We start from the raw sequence: 18,072 nt of genomic DNA, 5'->3' as shown, positions 1-18,072 counted from the left end.
GAGCAAGCCTCGTGCTGCTGCAGGAAAGGAGGGACTCAAGTAAGGAGGACACAGCAGGATAAGCCTCAAGGGGAGACAAAACCCAGTGGGAAGCTGTAAGTCACCAAATACCAGAAGCAGGAGAACATTAGAGCAAACAAAGCCAGTGGGGAAATGCTGCGACGTGTTAAAAAGCTCAGATTGAGATTAGTTTAAAGCCAACCAGATTGTGACACTGTCCACAGGGCTACAGGAGACTGGGTCTGTAGACAGAAAACAGGAATGATTTGAAACCACAGCTACCCTACACAGACTGGGAAACTGTCTTGACAGGGTGATGAAAACACTGTATTTTTAGACATTATAAATAACTAGTTTAAAACCTGTAATAGAAAAGCAGCTAGTACCCAGCTACACAGGAGAGCAGCTATTCTTCAACACCCTATAGAAGAAAAAAAAGCCCACAGAAATCTAAGCAATAAGCTTGGATTTGAAAAAGGAGAACTACATAAAAATCAGTGTAGCAGTAAAAAGAAATAGCCAAAAAGGTGGAAATACTTACAGGAGACCATGTACAGGTACTATAGGAAAGCACAAGGATACTTATCTCATCAATTCAAAATACTTTAAAATGACAAAAAAATCAATTTGTTGTTTGGGGTCAAACAGCAGATTAAGGCAATTACTGGCAGTAAAGACAAAAAGAGAAAAAGAATACCCTTCAGAATGTGAATATCATGTTCAGAGGAGGAAAAGAAAAAAAGATTGTGAACTTCTGGCAAGTTAAATGCGGAATCATAGGAGGGCGGACCAAAAAAAACTGTGGTAAGCAACTTCCTAACAGCATAAAAATTTCATTACAGCTTTTTCAAGTGTTGCAGAAATAGGACGTCCCTGAGAGCTGGTGGGGTCAGAGATGATGAAGGTGTACAAGGAACACTCATGATGACAGGCCTAGGGCAGGAAAGCCAAGTTTTGCACCAGTGGTACCTGCAGAGAAGCTGAAGGACATAACTCAGGTATTTTCACTCAGAAAAGGGATCTCGGTGACTGTCCAAATAGTTCTTTGAAAATAGCTCAGTGTTCAGTAACAAGGCAAACAAAGAAACATTACGAAAACTAGGGAATAAGACCACAAAACTAGTATTGCCACTACAAATCCATACTGCACCCCCTTTCTTCACTACAGTGCAGAAGTCTTGAAAAGGTTATAATAGAACCACACTGAGACAGGCGACTTGGATAATGAGGGGTGTGAGACAACTTCTACTAAAGGAAAAAAGGTGACTTTTTCAGACCGAGAAAGGGTAATTATGGGACCAGGGCAGGGATGGAGGGGTAATAAAATGGTAAGTGGTATGGAGGTGTCGAATAAGGAATGAATTGTAACTACTCCTTTCTAGAAAACAACTAGAAAGACAACAAAATGAGTAGGTATCAAGTACAAAACACAATGCACAGAAATAACGTGTACTGCAACACAAGACTATGAAACTCACTGCTGCAGGACGTTGCAGGGGCTGGAAGCATAAACAGGTTCAAAAAGCAAACAGAAAATGGAAGTATGGGTTCATCACAGGCTATCAAACACAAAAGCCATACTGAAACTTCTGGGTTAGAAAGTTCCCACACTGCTGATTGTCAGAAGCTGGGAACATATAGCCAAACTCTGTTCTTAAACATTCTCCCCAGGTACTTGCTACCAGTCAACATCAGGGATCTTTGCGTTGACACAGCACAACCATTCTTCTGGCAGTGCACCACAGATTGCTTTTTTGTTTAACTTTTTAAATTATTTTTAAATTTATAAATAATCTGAACCCATAAAATTGCAAGCTGTTAACAAAAGATGAAAAATTAACCGCTTGGTTTGCAGCTTTCACTCGGTAGATCAAACAAATAACCTGCTCCAGTAGCTTTACTGTCAAATAAACCTTTCTGATCATTTGCTTTAAGCTCAAGGGCAGCAGTCCCAGCAGAAATGATATCTGAAAACTAGTTCACACTGCTAATCACCCAGCAACAAACAGCACACCACACCAGCTCAACTGGTGTGCTTTGTACACAGCGGTCAATACCAGTCCCTTGGTCCTGCAACTCAGCCGCAGGAAAATATCATGGATATTGCATAATCTGGCTCTCCCCTAAACTAGGGCAAGGCATTAATCTGGAGCCTTATCTTCATTCACGCTCATTTTACTAAGGTGCTCTCAGTTCATGCCAAGCAGCACAGGGAAAGGTCACCGCTGTGGTAATGAATCTTCTACCAGGCCGTGATCTCCTCCAGCGTCGAGTCTCCTCTGCCACAAGAATAAACAAATACAGTAGTTCTCTTGGCCAGGTAATGTCATCCCAGCAATGGCAAAACAGCATCCTTCTTTTAGCCTCAGCCATTTGCATGTGATCAGTGGGACACTCAAGAGACACAGACAGTTTCACAGACGGGCTTTGCTGCCTGATGGAGAGGTCTGGGAATAGAGCGACAGCCCAGCTCTGCCCTGATGGGCAAGACAACCAGAGAAGCCTTAGCCCATCAGAGGCAGAAACCAGTCCAAGAACAGCCATTACTTTTGGGGGGAAGGGAGACTGAAAAACATACAATTATCTTTGAATGAAAAACATTCAACTTGGAGAGGAAATCTTCACATCAGCTTAGATTCCCTTGACCTTTCTGGCAGTTTTCACACAGCCAAGGAGGGAAAAAACAGATGGGTGTGGGGGGAGAAACAGAGACGGAAGGAAGAAGGGAGAGAAGGTAAAGTAGAAAAGGAAAAAGCAATAGGAAAGGTCCCCCCCAAACTGGGTGACAATAGTTCAGCTTCCAACTTCAAAAATGAGAATTTCTCCCAGAAAAAGGACAGTATCTTTTTATTTACCTTTCTCTTGGCTTGGCTGACAGGAAAATAAGTTTCAAATAAAAACGTTTTTGAGCAACTTTGCTTGACACACTCAATTAGGGGTGAAGGGCAGAGCAGGAACAGGAGAAAGAAAAGAGGCCAGCAGCTGGACAGCAAACAAAGCCAGCCTGACAGAGAGAAGCTGGCAGCACCCAGACCACCAAGCATCTGACAAATCTGTTCAAGCTAACACATCCGGCCCTTTATCTCAAGCAAAGCTCATCCTTTGAAGGATGACCTGCTCCATCTTCTCCAGAGAACCCCACCAGGCTGCCTAGGTGCCTCGGTTGCTGCCGCCAGCTCCCCTGACAAGGTCTGCAGGGCTTCTCAGGTGCCTGGATCTATCAACAGGAATGGCTGGCACTGAAAATAAATCAGGAGGCTCATGACGAACCACAATGACAGTCACCAAGCTGGGTTAATATGACTCCAACCACACTTCATGCACTCGAGTAACTGCTCAAAATATAGCTGGTCGGCCAGTCTCCTTTCAGTGCTCAGATTCACGCTCTTCCTTTCCTTTCCTGTTCTTTCCTTTATTAATATAGTACATCTCTCTGGTGTCTCTAACGTAACGCTCCACTTGGTGGCTGGCTGACAGGTCTCAAAAAAGCATGTCTTTCCACTGCCAGTGCAATTCTGTTTAATCTTGTATGGAGAAGGTATATCACTTAAGTAACTTTTTCTCCCCCTCCTTTTCTGCTGGAAAAAAGGAAAGAAGTTTGAAAAAAGAATGACAGCAATGTTTTAACTTAAATGGGAGCAATTTGCATGGAAATCAGATTTTTCAGGTGCCACAGAAGATGTGGGGGTCCTGTCAACCTGGAGGGAAGAGATAAAAAGAAGGGTGAATTTGACACAAATACTGTCAGCTGATGAACCCTCAACTTTTAGTTTCTTCCCTAGGGCAAAGTGTCCTGAAGAGAGAGTTTCTTCCATGCTACCCACACATTTATTTTCATTCTCATTGACACTACCATTGTAAGACAAAGAACCTGTTTCTTCTTTTATTTATACGCCCTCTCAAAGCCCTTGCATGCAAGTCCTACAAATGTAGTCAATACGTGAGTAGGTGCAGCTGGATGTAAACCCAAGTGGGAAGTGGTTTCCTTACTAAGCTTGATGAGAAAATGAGTTATACAATCAATAAAGTAGCACCAGACTGTAGAGGAAGACAGAATCACATGATGTACTAAACAGCACCCAGACATTATCACCAATAAATCACGGTACCATGGGAGTTAGCAGAGGCACAACAGGGGTGCTAAAGCTGCTGAGAACAGAGGAGCCGCGAGCACCCCAGGGAAGGCAGCAGTCTGCCACCAGCACTTTAGCTCAATCAGTTCCTCCCAACAGGATTTCTCCCAACAGTTAGCATTTGTTACACGTGGGAAAAAATCTGTACGCTCCAGAGCTGGCACTCTTTGTCATAAGTAGGGTTATTTGTACCTCTCAGAGAAAGGCCTTTCAGACAATGATTCCCACAGATATTAATGTTCTTCTGGCAGCACTGCAGTAATCTTTTTGGGAACCTGAGCGCACCAAGCCCTGTGGCAGGACCACAGCACTCCATGCTTTGGACCACTGCGCTACACCACAAAGCAGCAATGTAGCTATTCAAACCAGATCCGTAGCACTGCCCCGCACAGGCAGACAACACTTTGAGAAGAGCCTCAACATCAAATTGACCAGTTTTATCTTATACTTGAAAATGCAGAGAGAGCAACCAGAGGAAAACACCCTGCCTTTGCCTTCCCCTGGATTCTGCACAACAGACTGCCCTACCAGCAGAGCCTCTCCAGCAACCAGCTCAGCAAACAAGCTACAGCTGCCGTTTACTAATATAAATGCACGCTCAGTCTTGGAAAACCTGTACTGAGCACAAGTTTTGCAAGTATTCACTTTTCCACTTTCTACTTTGACGTTCCTGGTATGCTAGTATAATTTACCACCAGTGTTCTTACAGAAGTGTTACTCCCTTTCTAAAATAAAAGAGGGCTATGTGACAGATCTAAAACAGCAAAATGCATCAGAGCAATTAGCAGTTCTGCTGCTTTTATGATTCTGATTGGAATTCTGATCTCAAGCAAAAAGCTAGTTCTCCAGTGAGAAAATACGGTGGCTCTGCATACGGGCTCCATCTGCCGGCACACCACTCTCCCAGCTCTGCTCAGTATATAGTAAACTGAAACAAAACCTACACAGCCATCAATTACATTTTTCTTCTCGCAGCCTATGAATTTCAATAAATACACCATCTGTTCATCTTCTGTGTGGGAGTTCAGTCATCTTCTTGGCAGCAATATTATTCTAGAGCAATTACCTGTGTCTTTATCACCTATCATTGTGCTTCATCATCTTTTCATCATGTGTAAAAACCAACCACTTTATTACTACAATTTCTGTAGGCAGCCCGGTCCCGTTAGTTACCATGGAGATGATCTGTCAAAAGAAGTCTACAGTTAAAGAAGTAAAAGCTGAGAAAAGGAGGAGGAGAGAAGCACAAAGAACCTGAAATGAACTTGTTTCTCCAAGTCAGAGTTTAAACACAAAAGGCACAACTTGGGCAGCAACATTGAGATGCCACTAACAACATAGTTAGGAATCCATCAACCTGCCAATACAGAGGATGAGTCAATGACTCACAAGCATTACCGTACACTCAGAGGTCAGAGACTCGGCTTTAATCCCTCAGCTGAGTCTCATGACCTGCTCTTAGGAAGGCCAGTTTCTTATTATTATAAATCAAAAGATAAAATAAGGGGAGGGAGGACAGGCTGGAACGGAAGGCAAGCGACAACAGCAATTTTCCCTTCCTTGGCAGTCACTAGCAAGACACTGAATTTTACATCAGCTGCACTATAGTTTATACCCATTCCTGAAAATCTCTTTGAATTAAGCTGTTTTTTCCCCATCTTCACTCTATCTGTGCTCCACTTTCTCTCAACCCTTACACGGATTCCTGCCTAGCTCTGCTCTTTTGCTCCTTCCCTCACAAACTACACATTGCTCTCCTTCTCTTTCCATAAAATATATACACACAGCTGTTCTACCTCTCTCCTTCCAAATTCCTATATATTTCAAAAGCAGCTGCCAGTGCCAACTATTTACAGATCCTTGCTCCCACACCCAGCCACAGACAGCCCCTGCCTTCACTTCATGAAATCCTGTTTTCCTTTTCAAATTTTTTCATCTCCTCCAGCCTTCCAGCTCCCATCCTTCCAAGCTGTAATTGCTCTCATGTTACTGCAGGAAAAATATTAGCAAAGTACAAAGGACTTGCTGATGCTCTGTGTTTCTAGGATGCGTCATTAGCAGCCTTGAGCTGAAACACGCCGGGCTGCAAACTGGTTTGGTTCAATTCATCTTTGTATCTCTGGAAGAAATAAGCAATCTCAGAGCTATCCAATTTGTTTAATATCAGGTACGCATGCACTGAGTTTTAATGATGTGCGCTGTCATTATGAATTGCAAGAGTAGAAAAAATGACTACCCGTTCACTATGTTCACAGCTACCTTTCATAGCAGAATTACCCCAATCTTGCAAACAGTAAGATAATGAGAGAGGGAGGAAACATTTTCCAAAAGTTCTCCCGACTTACAAGTGCTTTAATTTCTGTCTGTCCACCTTGAGACACAAGGTACTCAATTTTCATAAGTGCTAAGTGTCCACACTTTCCATGGATTTCTGCCTGCAAAGCACCCGAGTGTAAAGAGCATCAACATTAGGTATTGCAAATGAGACAGATGTCTAGAAATCTGGGACTAAGCAACTACCAGAGTATTGAAGAAACGTACTATAGCAGAAATAATGCTTGGGTTCAGCAGTGAAAAACTCCAGTGCTGAACTTCTGAGAAAATAAGGAGGGGACATAAGATAGGAGAGGGGATTATGAAAAAACAGTAGCCAGGAAATAAGACTGAGTGATGAAAATTTAAAAAAAAAACCAAAAAACCAAATAAATCCAAGAATATATCAGGAATACACTGTCATCAGAGTTCAAAGCATAAATCTCACGGAAATAAACGAAAGTATCAAACCTGAAAAAAAATCAGAATTTGCTGAGAGAATATGAACTAAAGAAGAGAAATCACGTTCTGATCTCCCCTGAAAGTTTACTACGGAGCAAAAGTTCTTCCCAACTGTCCCCTTAGCAGAAGTGCTATTGAAGAGAGACTTAAACCACAGATAGATCAGACATTGCAACAGCTTCAGCTGTGGGGGAAATGGCACCCACACACCCTCCTTTATCTTTAAAGGCATGGGCCCTGTGTTTCCTCTCTCTCTTCAGGTACCTTACACAGTGAGGTTGAACCATCAGCTTCCAAATGGTTCTTCACCTTCTACAAGACAGGCCCAGGGAGAGTCATATCCCTGCTCTTTAGCATGGCTGGTTGCTGCACAGATTGGATGTAGATGGAGATGTGCCCAGGCTAAAAAGTGGTTTCCAGCATCCTGAGCCAATTTGAGCCGCCACTTGGTAGGCATGCTGTAGGAACTTCTCCTTCTGCTAACCTCATTTCTGCAGCCAAGCCTTCCAGACAGGCTTAGTGGCTGCTGGCTCCCTGCACAGGATCTCTGTGCCCTTCCAAGGCAGATGCCCTCAACTGGCAGCATCTGTGCTATCTTTGCCCTTGGCAGATGCTGGCAGGCAGCCGGGGCAGACGCTGGTTCTGCTCGCCTCCTCCCCTTTCCCACTAACAGGTCTGCAAAGACAGCCAGGAGAGCTGCCCTGACAGGGAATGCTGCCTGCCCTGCCTGCTGCTGGGGCTGCTCTGTCCACGGCAGCAACACCTGGCAGCGGGACACCCCAATGCGTGCCATCACACACAGTCCACCCCTGGGACTTGGACAGCAAGGTCCTCATCTGACACTCCAATTCTCCAAAACCCTCAGCAGCTTTGCAAAAAATACTACTTCTGCTTATTCCTTGGCTTGAACAGATGTTCCCAGTCACTGCTGTGTGCTTGCACAGCGATCCACCCTCTCTACAGCACTCAGAAGAGCACACAGCAGAAGGGAAAGTGCTACAGGGTTTGTCCCAGCCTGGCCACCCATAGCTTGCAAAAGACAGAAGTGAGCAGCAGGTGATAACGGCCAGGCAGGAATAAAAATGGAGTAAGAAAGAAGGATTTTTTTCTTCCCTTCAGAGGAAATCAAATACACACAATCCAACCCAACACACACAATGCACCGTTCCATAAAATGGCCAAAGCATCCACCAGAAATGGGCCTTCCAGCTCCCTTGGGGGACAGAGGAAGGGGAACCAGTATGTCCTCTCTTGCTGCCCCTCCACGGAGCCAAAAAGCATTTCCCCACTGGCACCCAGGAGCTGCTGCAGCAGCAGCAGCACTCTGGATTACTGGTCAGATCAGGCATGAATTGCGCCCCAGGCAGGCTTGACAAGGGGAAACAGTGGCACACAAAGCAACTCGCTAATGCCAGCAGGCCCTGCACAAGGGTCAGCAGCCCTGCACCTTCCCAGAGCAACCCGCTACAGCCTGGAGCACTGCGGCCCCCACGCCGCTCCTCCAGCTGAGGATCTGTGCATGGACAGTAGGTAGAAGGTCTGCTCATCCCTTGGGAGCATCACGTATCTACAGCATTCCTAACAGCCAATATGAACTTCCATATGTGTGCACAGCCATCACCTTCCCGATCTTGAACTGGCTGGGACTGAAGTAGAGAGAACGTGGGGTTTGTCTGCTTCCCGGTAATACCTGCAACCCTATCTCCTCCATGGTCTTAACATGATCATCCCTTGGCATGTGGACTCAGCACAAATATTCATGAGCTGGGCTAGCATTTGGCAATTGAAGTGGAAAACAAGCAATGGCTAGACAGAGCAGGCTGGGGATAACACGTGGCATGCCAAATGCTTATCCAGCACAACGTCACTATTGCCTTCAATAGCGATTTTACTTCACCAGTGGCAACCGTGTGTTCAGACCACCTAAATTTTGCTTAGAACTGTCATAAATTTACTCCATCCAGTGATCCACCATCACTCTTCATCAAATCACAAGGTAGGGAGAGCAATGGAAAAGACACAGCAAGAGAAGCAGTGCTAAGGAGGGAGAAAAATAGATTTAATCACTTAACAAAAGGCATCATCAACTCTTTGTTCAGAATTGCTTTTGCCAAAGAACCAAACAGAAGGCAATCTTGCATCTTTCATGGTTTTGCAGGTATAAACAAGCCAACACAGCTAATCTAGTCATCCTGTCTACAGGAGTAACCCAGAAACCAGAGCTTTCACAACAGGACAGGCAGCCCTCGGTAAGAAACAGGTAGCCAAAACGCCAGGGTCCCTTGCAGGCACAGAGCAGGCAGCCTGCCTTCTCACGGACAGGCTCACTTCATTTGTCTGGAATTCTGTGACAAATGAATGTAAATACTTTAATAAGCACAACTGTGATAAAATGATAACTTGCATTGCATTAGCACTTTCAGGACTGGACCACCACAGCTCAGGGTGCTATATGGAGTGCCTGTATAGCACCTTCCTCCACCTGTGTGCAGGGAGAGCTTGCAGGCACAATGGGGTAAAACACAAACCTCACATCGATATTGGCGGCAGGCACAGAAACAGGGACATAATGCCCAAAATGCCAATGGGAAGGATTAAGTTAATGAAGAGGTATCATTAACACCTTTCACTCTTTCCTGTAAACTGTGTAATACCTATATACCCATACACAAAGCAATCCATATTTCTGTGATCAAAGCAGTGTTAATTATTTCAGTTCACAGCATGTTTCTATCCTCAGTTCAGCAGTAGCCTTGACTTGTTCCTTAAAAACTTAACAATAAAAGTATTCCTGGCCTCACCCTAGGGCAGCAGTTTACTGGCAGTGCTTGATAAAGTGTACAGTCAGCACCACCCATACCAGTCTGCCTGGCAGAGGAGCTGGGCTGGACTGGATTCAAAGGCAGCTCATGGCTGGGGAGATGGTGAGGCACAAATCATCAATTCTGACAACAGCCAGGTGGAAAAACAGGAGCTCCCTCAGAACTTCTGGGGAAAAAAGGTTGGAAGATCTCAGAAGATCACATCTCCTGTTGTTCTCACGTCACTTTGGGAACGCACACACTTTTTTATTTTTCTGTATGTATTACTGATTTATGCGTTGTTCCACAGGCTTTTTTACAGCTTTTTTGTTCAACAACAATTAAAGCAGGCAGACAAAGTCAAACTAGACCTGTGTAGTGAAGAGGAAGAAAATCCTGAGCAAACTGTTTTTCCTTCCCCAGTATAGATTTGAGAAAGACAGACACTAGATCTAGGTGGTGTTTTACCTTATGTCTGCAGGTAGCCACATGCAATCATAGTGCAAAGTCTTGAAAATATCTGATTATTTTCTGCCGTTACTTATAGATATTTCAAGAAAAGAATAAAGTTTTATGCTGTCTTTTGCTAATATTGATGCATGATGCCAGCAGATTACTTTAGGGACCTCCTGCTTTGTACTCCTCACATAACTGTGAGCCCACAACATCTGACTTTCAGCTAAAAAGACCAGCAACCCGTTTGCATACTTGATCACATGGCCTCCTGCACCAGTCAAATCTGGGATCCTTCATCCCTAAATTGTGATTATTTTCTTCTACTTTAAAGCCCAAACTCAAGATGAGATTCTCAGACAAGGGGCTGGAAGTCCCCAGGAAGCGTTTTTCCTCTCCAGGGAACAGCTCATGACACAAGTTTCTGCCAGCAATGAAAGGCAGTTAGGATTTTCCTGATTAATATGAAAATAGTATATAAATACTTGCAGCAAAAACCATTACAATTATGTCTCATTCTCCAGCCCTAGAGAAATCAAACTCTCTCATATGAAAAGAAGGTGGAAGTGAAAGAATCATCCAAAAAATCCAGATGAGCCCCAAGATGCTCCTGCTTGCAAAAAGTCTGTGAAACTTTTGTGTAAGATGAACACATTAGTCTTGGGGCAGTACTGGCAATCAAACGCTCTTATCAGCAAAAGCCTTCAGCTCTGGCAGAGCTCTAACAAGGCACCCCTGGCCTGACATGGAACGATCTCTGCAACAGAGGATGAAGAGATTGGCTTGCTGTCCCTCTGCTTCGTACATAGCATTGCGCAAGACGATGCAGCAGAGATTTCAGCTGGCTTCAAGCTAGTTTGCACAAGTAGTGGAGACAGTTTAGCTGTGGCAGAAATGCACAGCTAATAAATCTTGCTGAGGATTAGTTCACAGAAAAGACAGAAAAGCCTGTAAGCTCTGGGATCTAGCCCTTTCATCTGTAAAGAGTCCCCTACAACTACAGTGCACTTACAGCCAAGAGACGCCAGTGCCATACCCAGCTGACACCACTGGGCTGCACATTCTTGCTCTTCCACTGACGTGAAATCTTACACGGGGGCAGCCCACACAGTTGGTTACCTTTGCCAGTATGGAGCTGTGACCATTCCTGCACGCGGCACCAGAAGCAGTCCTTCCTCTTTTCTCAGTACTACTGACACATACTGCATTTAGTGTCCAGTAACATACTGACAACAAAGTAACAATTTAAATGCCCATTAAAAAAAATACAAAAAAAGAAACGTGGGAAACATGACACTCAAGGAGATATAAAGAAAGGAGGACCATTTAGGCTGAAAAAAGGAAGATTAGAGGAGAGAAACATAAAAAATCACTATGGATAGAAAGGGGATTATCCAATTTCTGTATCTATTAGATATAAAATCCGTCAGGAGTGAGTTAGACACAGTTCATCTGGACATGGGGCAAGGGAATGGACCTGTGGTCCCTTCCAGCTTCATTTTCTATGATTATCTGTGCTCCTCAGAACTCATGGGTCAAGACACTCTCCTGCTGATTAGCGTACAAAGCCAGCCAAAATAGGATTTGGTTCCCATTTTGTTCAAGCTAGAGAGTTTCCTCGCAAAACAGTAATGTTTCCATTTAGCCTTAGCTCCTAAACATCCAAACAAAAATGAGTGACCAATAACCGCAGCTAAACAATGAAAAAGAGAATAATTATACAAAAGGAAAGTCAGTATTAAAATCCATTAGGCAGAGAAACACAGGCTCTATTAAATTTATTGCTTGGTTTCAGGACTTGGGAAGAGTCTCTTCATTTCCTGTACCTCTTGAGTATTTACTATGTCCCCTATGAGCTAAGTCTTCCAGAGTCATTTTAATGTCATGTTCTAAGCACTTCTGCATTGTAAATCATCGATTTTTATCTCCTTCTCCCAATCAATGCAAAGATATTTATGCTGAACACGTAAAAGCTCTTGACACTATAGAAAAACCAATTACACCCTGCAAGACGTTTACTTTTGGTCATTGACATCATGGGATTATCCATTACACTTTGCACATGCCTGCCATTTACAGGAAAGCAGTGTGACCTTGCCTGCCTGAAGTTTGCATCTCTGCAACCTGGTGGAGCGACGTGGCAGGACCTTGCAGCAGAGACAGCCATCCCTGGCTTGGGGAGTACCTGAACTGCAATTTGTGAAAGCTGGGAGAAATCATGAAAGCAGAAGTAGCTCTCATGTCAGTCCCGCTCCTGTGCTCCAACCAGACAACGCTTGCTGTCAGAGGCAAGATGTTGGCTAGACAGATATTTCTTCTAACCACTACAGTCATGCTTCCCTCCACAGCCGCAGGGGTAGACTAGAAATCTTCGTTATCTCTCCGTGTTTGCCAGTGCTTCACGGACGGGCCCTGCATCCATCCTCTGCCAGTGTGCCGGGCTGGTCCTTCTCTCTCTTCCCACTCCTACACACCAGCCTAGCAACGACTATATTTAAGCTCCAAGGCAGACACATGCTGAAGCACCTGCAAGCTCCTATTATAGTAATTGTCTCAAGCACACCATGATCCCTTTTCATTGGCCACCCTAGTTTCTTTCTCTTGGATAATGCTGCATCCTTCCTGGATGCAATCAGGACACTGGGCACAGAAATACAGAGCACTCTTGGATGGCTCCCCCACTCCATGCTACTGGCAAGACAGGTTCACAGGATGAGCCAGGAATCAGCTATTTTATTTTGGCAAAACTGCAATAGACTTGTCAAGTCTCTGAGTGGTTTATGTTCATGACTCGCCCACCAGTCCCTGTCTTGCACTTTCTTCTTCTAGCAGCAGCAATTCACACCTTCCTAGCAAAGCAGCTATGAGTCTGTGCTCCCCAGAAAGGGCTCACCATCAAAGGACACCCCAGAAGATGCAGTCTCCCCAAGCTCAGCATCACGCTCTCTCTCTCCCATATCACCAGCTCGGCAATGAAAGGAGGGTTCCTGCCATGCTGTGACTGACATGTGGATGTGCCCTGCCATCACACGACTTGGTGGTTGCTTTCTCACGTATCAGACAGGAAAGCATTTCACCCAGCACTAAAACAGTCAGCAGTATTTGAGGAACAAGTGTGGTGAATAAGCAGACACAGCAGAGTGCTGTACCTTCGCTAGCACTGCTGTACACTTAGCCTCTCCATTCCAGGTGTTTTTCCAGATCTTATCTGAAGTTGACACATGCCTGTAGCCCCAGCAGGTGAGGAACAGCCTTTGCAACTAGCCCAAGAGAACTGCATTTCATTTTAAAACTTTGGTAAGGTCTTCCAGTGGAGAAGGCTAATTCCAGTGAACTCAGGGAGCTGTGATGATTACATCAGATCCACCCTGTAAGCCACGAACGCACCTTTAATAAGAGGGAGAATATTAAACACCCAATGGTCATCATTCTCTCTGCTGGTTGGAAGAGCAAAAATTACAAAAGCAGTGATATCAGCAGAATCTTTAGGGCCCAGAGCCATCCTGCTTAATTCTCTAAGATCTCAACTGACCCAGCTGAGTGAGGCAGAAGTCTCTCTCATTAGTAGAACAATTAATTTCTTTTGCGTCTGGTAGCTTCAAGTTCCAGGCACTGCATAGGAGATTTATTCATTCATAGCCAAACTGCTTATACTGAATCTATTTTAAGTTTTTATATTATATACTTATACTTATACTGAATCTATTTTAAGTTTTTGGACTTTTCATTAGCGGGAGTTGGTGTTTTTATCTTTTGTTGTCAAAACAGGCAGAACTCATCCAAGTTCACTGCAAATCAGCCCCCATTAATGGGAGACCAAACTACTTGGGAAAAAACAGCGATAAAAAGCCCCATTGTGTTTAAAAATTGACAACTGCACTTTGACACTCAAATTTTAGGAAAAAAATGGGGTTTTTTTCCCTTCTGTTGTTCATTAGCTTCTGAACACCTGGAGCACCAGGCAGTCAAAGGAAAAGCGTGAGAATGCCAAGCAGATACTGGGGGTAGAAGCAAAGGTCCCTTATTTTAAAGGGGCTGCCAGAGATGTGCACAAAAAAAAAAATAATATGCTGAAGACAAGAATTTGCAGCATATCAGTTCAATGGCCTTGAGCCCTTTGGCTATCTCTCGTCTTCAAAAATCAAAGCAGTCTTAATTAATAACAGTATAAAATTATGCTGATTTCATGCTCTTTAATCTAAATCAAGTAAGACAGCACATGTGGCTCAGTTTTAATCCATAGAGGAAATAACAACCTTCATTCACAAGAAGAATGTGTACACAGGTATTTGGCATCATTCTGTTAATCCACTTTAGAGTCACACCTTCGTTAATAAGAAAACAGGGAAACTAATTGGTATAAACATAAATTAACAGTGATCTCTATGTAATACCTATGCAACGTTCACCATGCGGTAGTCAATCAGATTCAAGAAGACTTACCAATAGGTCTCCTACTTGCAAACACTACATTTCAATATCTGAAAAACAGGGTGGTCTGACAGACAGTTTGTCCAATTCACCTGGCCAGCTGAACAAACCAACCTCAGCACCAGCCCTGAAAAACGCTCTGCACTTCCTAGGGGGGAATCAATCAGACTGACGCATACCTGCTCTGTTGCAAGACCTGCCCCTGACTTCAGGCTCAGGCAGACCTGGGATTTGAAGGAAGGAAACCTAATGGGGAAAGTCCACCACACTCAGGACCACATCTGAGGGGAAGGCCAAGGACAACAACTGAGGGGAAGAAAATGAAAGAAGGCAGTGCATTAGCAGTGGTCTGGAAGAGACCATATCAAACAAAAATGTAACCATGTTGTATGTACACTGACAAAGCACAGGTACCTTCATCGTGCTCTGTGCAGCGCAACGCATCCTTGGTATCACTGTGCTGTTCGATCATCAGTCTGCAGCCATCCCTCCCAACTACAGCATCTTCCCTACAAGAGGTAGGGCAGGACGCTCCTGCACTTCACAGCTGGGAGCCGAGGGCCTGAGCCACATCATACAAGATGTGTCTTCTGCTCTGGACGCTTGCTGTTGACACTGCATGGCCCTGTGGAGGGCAGAGGAGTCCCCTTAAATAGTTTATGAACCTTCCATGGTAACAGCCCCCTTTTGGAAAAAGATGTTGTCTCCAGATTTAGGCCAGCAGCAGCTTCCAAAGACTGGAGAGAGGTTTGACAGGTATTGCTGCAACAAGAGAAATATGGCACGGCAGAAGTGTGGCATTTATAGATCTCATATACCTTTTCTTTAAAGGTAGAACTGAAGAAAATAAAGACAGCAGATAGAAGTGAGAGGGAAAATAATACTTTTTAAAAATTATTACTTGGGAAGTATGCATAAGCAATTTTCCTTTACTCAGGTTGAAATGAGAACGTGTTGCATCTTATTTTTTAGCTCAGTCATGTAAAGTCCTGCCTCTGTTACCCACAGCTCTCCTTTTTCCTATCATCATCTCCAATTTGCACAGATGAACAAGGTGCACTTCACTTAGAAAAAAAACAAACAAACAAATATGTATTTCAGAAGTATAAAAGTGAGTTAAAAACACTTTGCACAGGGAAGTGTGCAATGTAATTTCCGTTACACATATAAGGTAGCAGCTGTATTTTATTACATTATTGGAAGAGTCCCTAAACAGGAACAAGGTATGGCAAAGGAGAGTAAGTTGTTTAATGCTGAGTCCACACAGAGATTTCTGCGTGCACCCAGAGCAACTATTTGGATTAATGTTCTCTTTCCTGCTGTAAAAAGCAGTCAATTTTTATTTGGAAGAAGCTTTGCTACTGTGAAAGTTAATAGAAACCTATCATTCACTGACTTACAGAGCGATGTTGGTAGCACGATCCTTGCTCAAGCACCTGTCTGTTGGATTTCAGCACTGACTCCTCAATGCTCATCACTGAAGGAACCTGCAATGTGAACAATGCCCGGACTCTGCGTGCACCCACAGTACGTGGACCCGTGAGGGCAGCGCGCAGGTGCTGCACAGGCTTGTGGTGCAAGGCAACCTATGGCACCTCCAGAAGGGCAGTGAAGGCAAAGAAACAACCCTTGCTGATGGCTATAAAACAGCAGATGTTACCGTATGTGCCTGTTATTTCCTTCAATCAGGGGAAGAGGGTCATGTAAGCCAAGCATGCCCTCCAAAACATCCTTTGAGATAAGTGTGTGCACGTGTGCACACATGCACGTGCACCTTTCCAAAGAGAAGTGGAGGCATCTGAGTGTGATTCCTCAATTTAACTCACAGCAAGCAAGTGCTCAGAGAACGACAGGCTCTGCACATCTCATGTGCTGCAAGATCTGGATTTTGGTTCACTTTGCAGAGACTTATAAGGTCACAGTCTGGAAATGTGAACTCTCTCATAAAGCAAAGATCCACACCAAATGTTCGGTAGATAATTAGTCAGTGGCACACAAACTGTTTATTGGGTAGCAAGGAGCTACCAACCCCTTCTGACAGCATAAGCAGCTTCTAGGTTGTGGCTCAACATCCTTAAGAACAGCTTGACATACTGAATCAACATCCTGTCAGTTTGAATGCAGCCTTGTAATACTATCTGTAGTCATGTGTGTACAGCACATCTGAACTCCCACCTAAAATTAATTCGAAACCTTCCAGCACAGGGAAATTTCACTTCAAGCTGTACTCTGATGACATGATGATTTATTGATTTATTTCTCTACAGGGAATACAGAGAGCATCTCCAGTCAAAGGATATGTTACATTAGGAGAGTGGCCTGGAGGAGAGGGAAAGCAATATGAAAATTCTTTTGTGGACTCTGCTAGATGAATAGGAAGGACGAGCTTTGGTTTGTTTGTTTCCTTAAATCATATACAAATATCCTACAAGCTTTTTCAAGAGATTAAAACCTTTTCAAAATAAGTGCAGCCAGTCCAATGCTCAAAGTTCCTCTAAAAAGAGGGTCGAGTCATCTTGGTACAAAAATCTTCCTTAATCAAATCTTTCTGTGAAATAATAATGACAAAAACTTTTATTTAATTCTATATTATTTCTAATTATTTTAAGCAATCATCTGGCATACTAAGACTGTTGTGAAAAAGCCCTGGAGGTATTCTTATCACAGGGATGCTGCACTGCCCTCTAGAGTCTCTGTCACTTCATCATTCCAGCATCCAGACGCAGATTCTTACAAATTTGGCTCTAAACGCACCAAACCGAAGAGTGCTGTCTGCCAGATTTGAAGCACGGCCAATAATTAAGACAAGAGTTCAGATTCAGATTCTTCAAGTGGTTTTCAGTATTATTTTGGACAGTATCTCCCCCCACACACCCCTGCCTCTATTTAGAAAGGCATATCTTTAAAATAAGGCATTTTAAGAAGTACTTTCAATATCAGTATCTCTATATCTATAGGTAAAAAAAAAAATACTGCATTTTTTCTTACTTGTTCCCTTCCCCAAAGCCACAACTATTCCTGTACCTCAGACCACAGGACAAAGAATCTACCTGGCTCCTTCCAAGATGGAAAATTGCTGCAGTCAGACCTGCTGTGTTCTAATTCTGTGCAGTGCTACAGAAAGATGGATATTACTCCTATTAGTGCTTTGTTTTGATTTTAAATTAGTTTCAGTTCCTTTCTCTCAAATTCATAATGAAAGATTGCCCAACACAACCCACTGCTATACGTACGCATCCATCTGCATGCAGCTAACCGCCATCAACTTCTTTCATTCATAAGCTGGCAAGGATAGGAGAAAACATACCCTAACCCTAGCATATCAAAACTACGCCGAGTATCTTCCACTGATACCACATCCTAACAACCACATGCACACATCTGCATCGCCCTTGTAGCAGGAGGTGGTCTGGATACATTTTGTCCTTCTGTACTGGGATTGGTAGAGCATCTTCTACACATTACTTCAGAACCTCTTG

General features: G+C 43.8%; 1 protein-coding gene across 4 annotated transcripts in view; it reads right to left on the bottom strand.

Annotated features, from left to right (window-relative positions):
- Positions 1–18,072, bottom strand: part of SYT16 (synaptotagmin 16) — a 118,282-nt gene that overhangs the window by 82,815 nt on the left and 17,395 nt on the right. The gene's annotated exons all lie outside the window — the stretch shown is intronic.

This window comes from Larus michahellis, chromosome 4 (assembly GCF_964199755.1).
Source record: "Larus michahellis chromosome 4, bLarMic1.1, whole genome shotgun sequence".
Lineage (NCBI taxonomy): Eukaryota > Metazoa > Chordata > Aves > Charadriiformes > Laridae > Larus > Larus michahellis.
The sequence above is the reverse complement of the archived record's forward strand: the minus strand, read 5'-3'. Positions and strand labels throughout refer to the sequence as shown.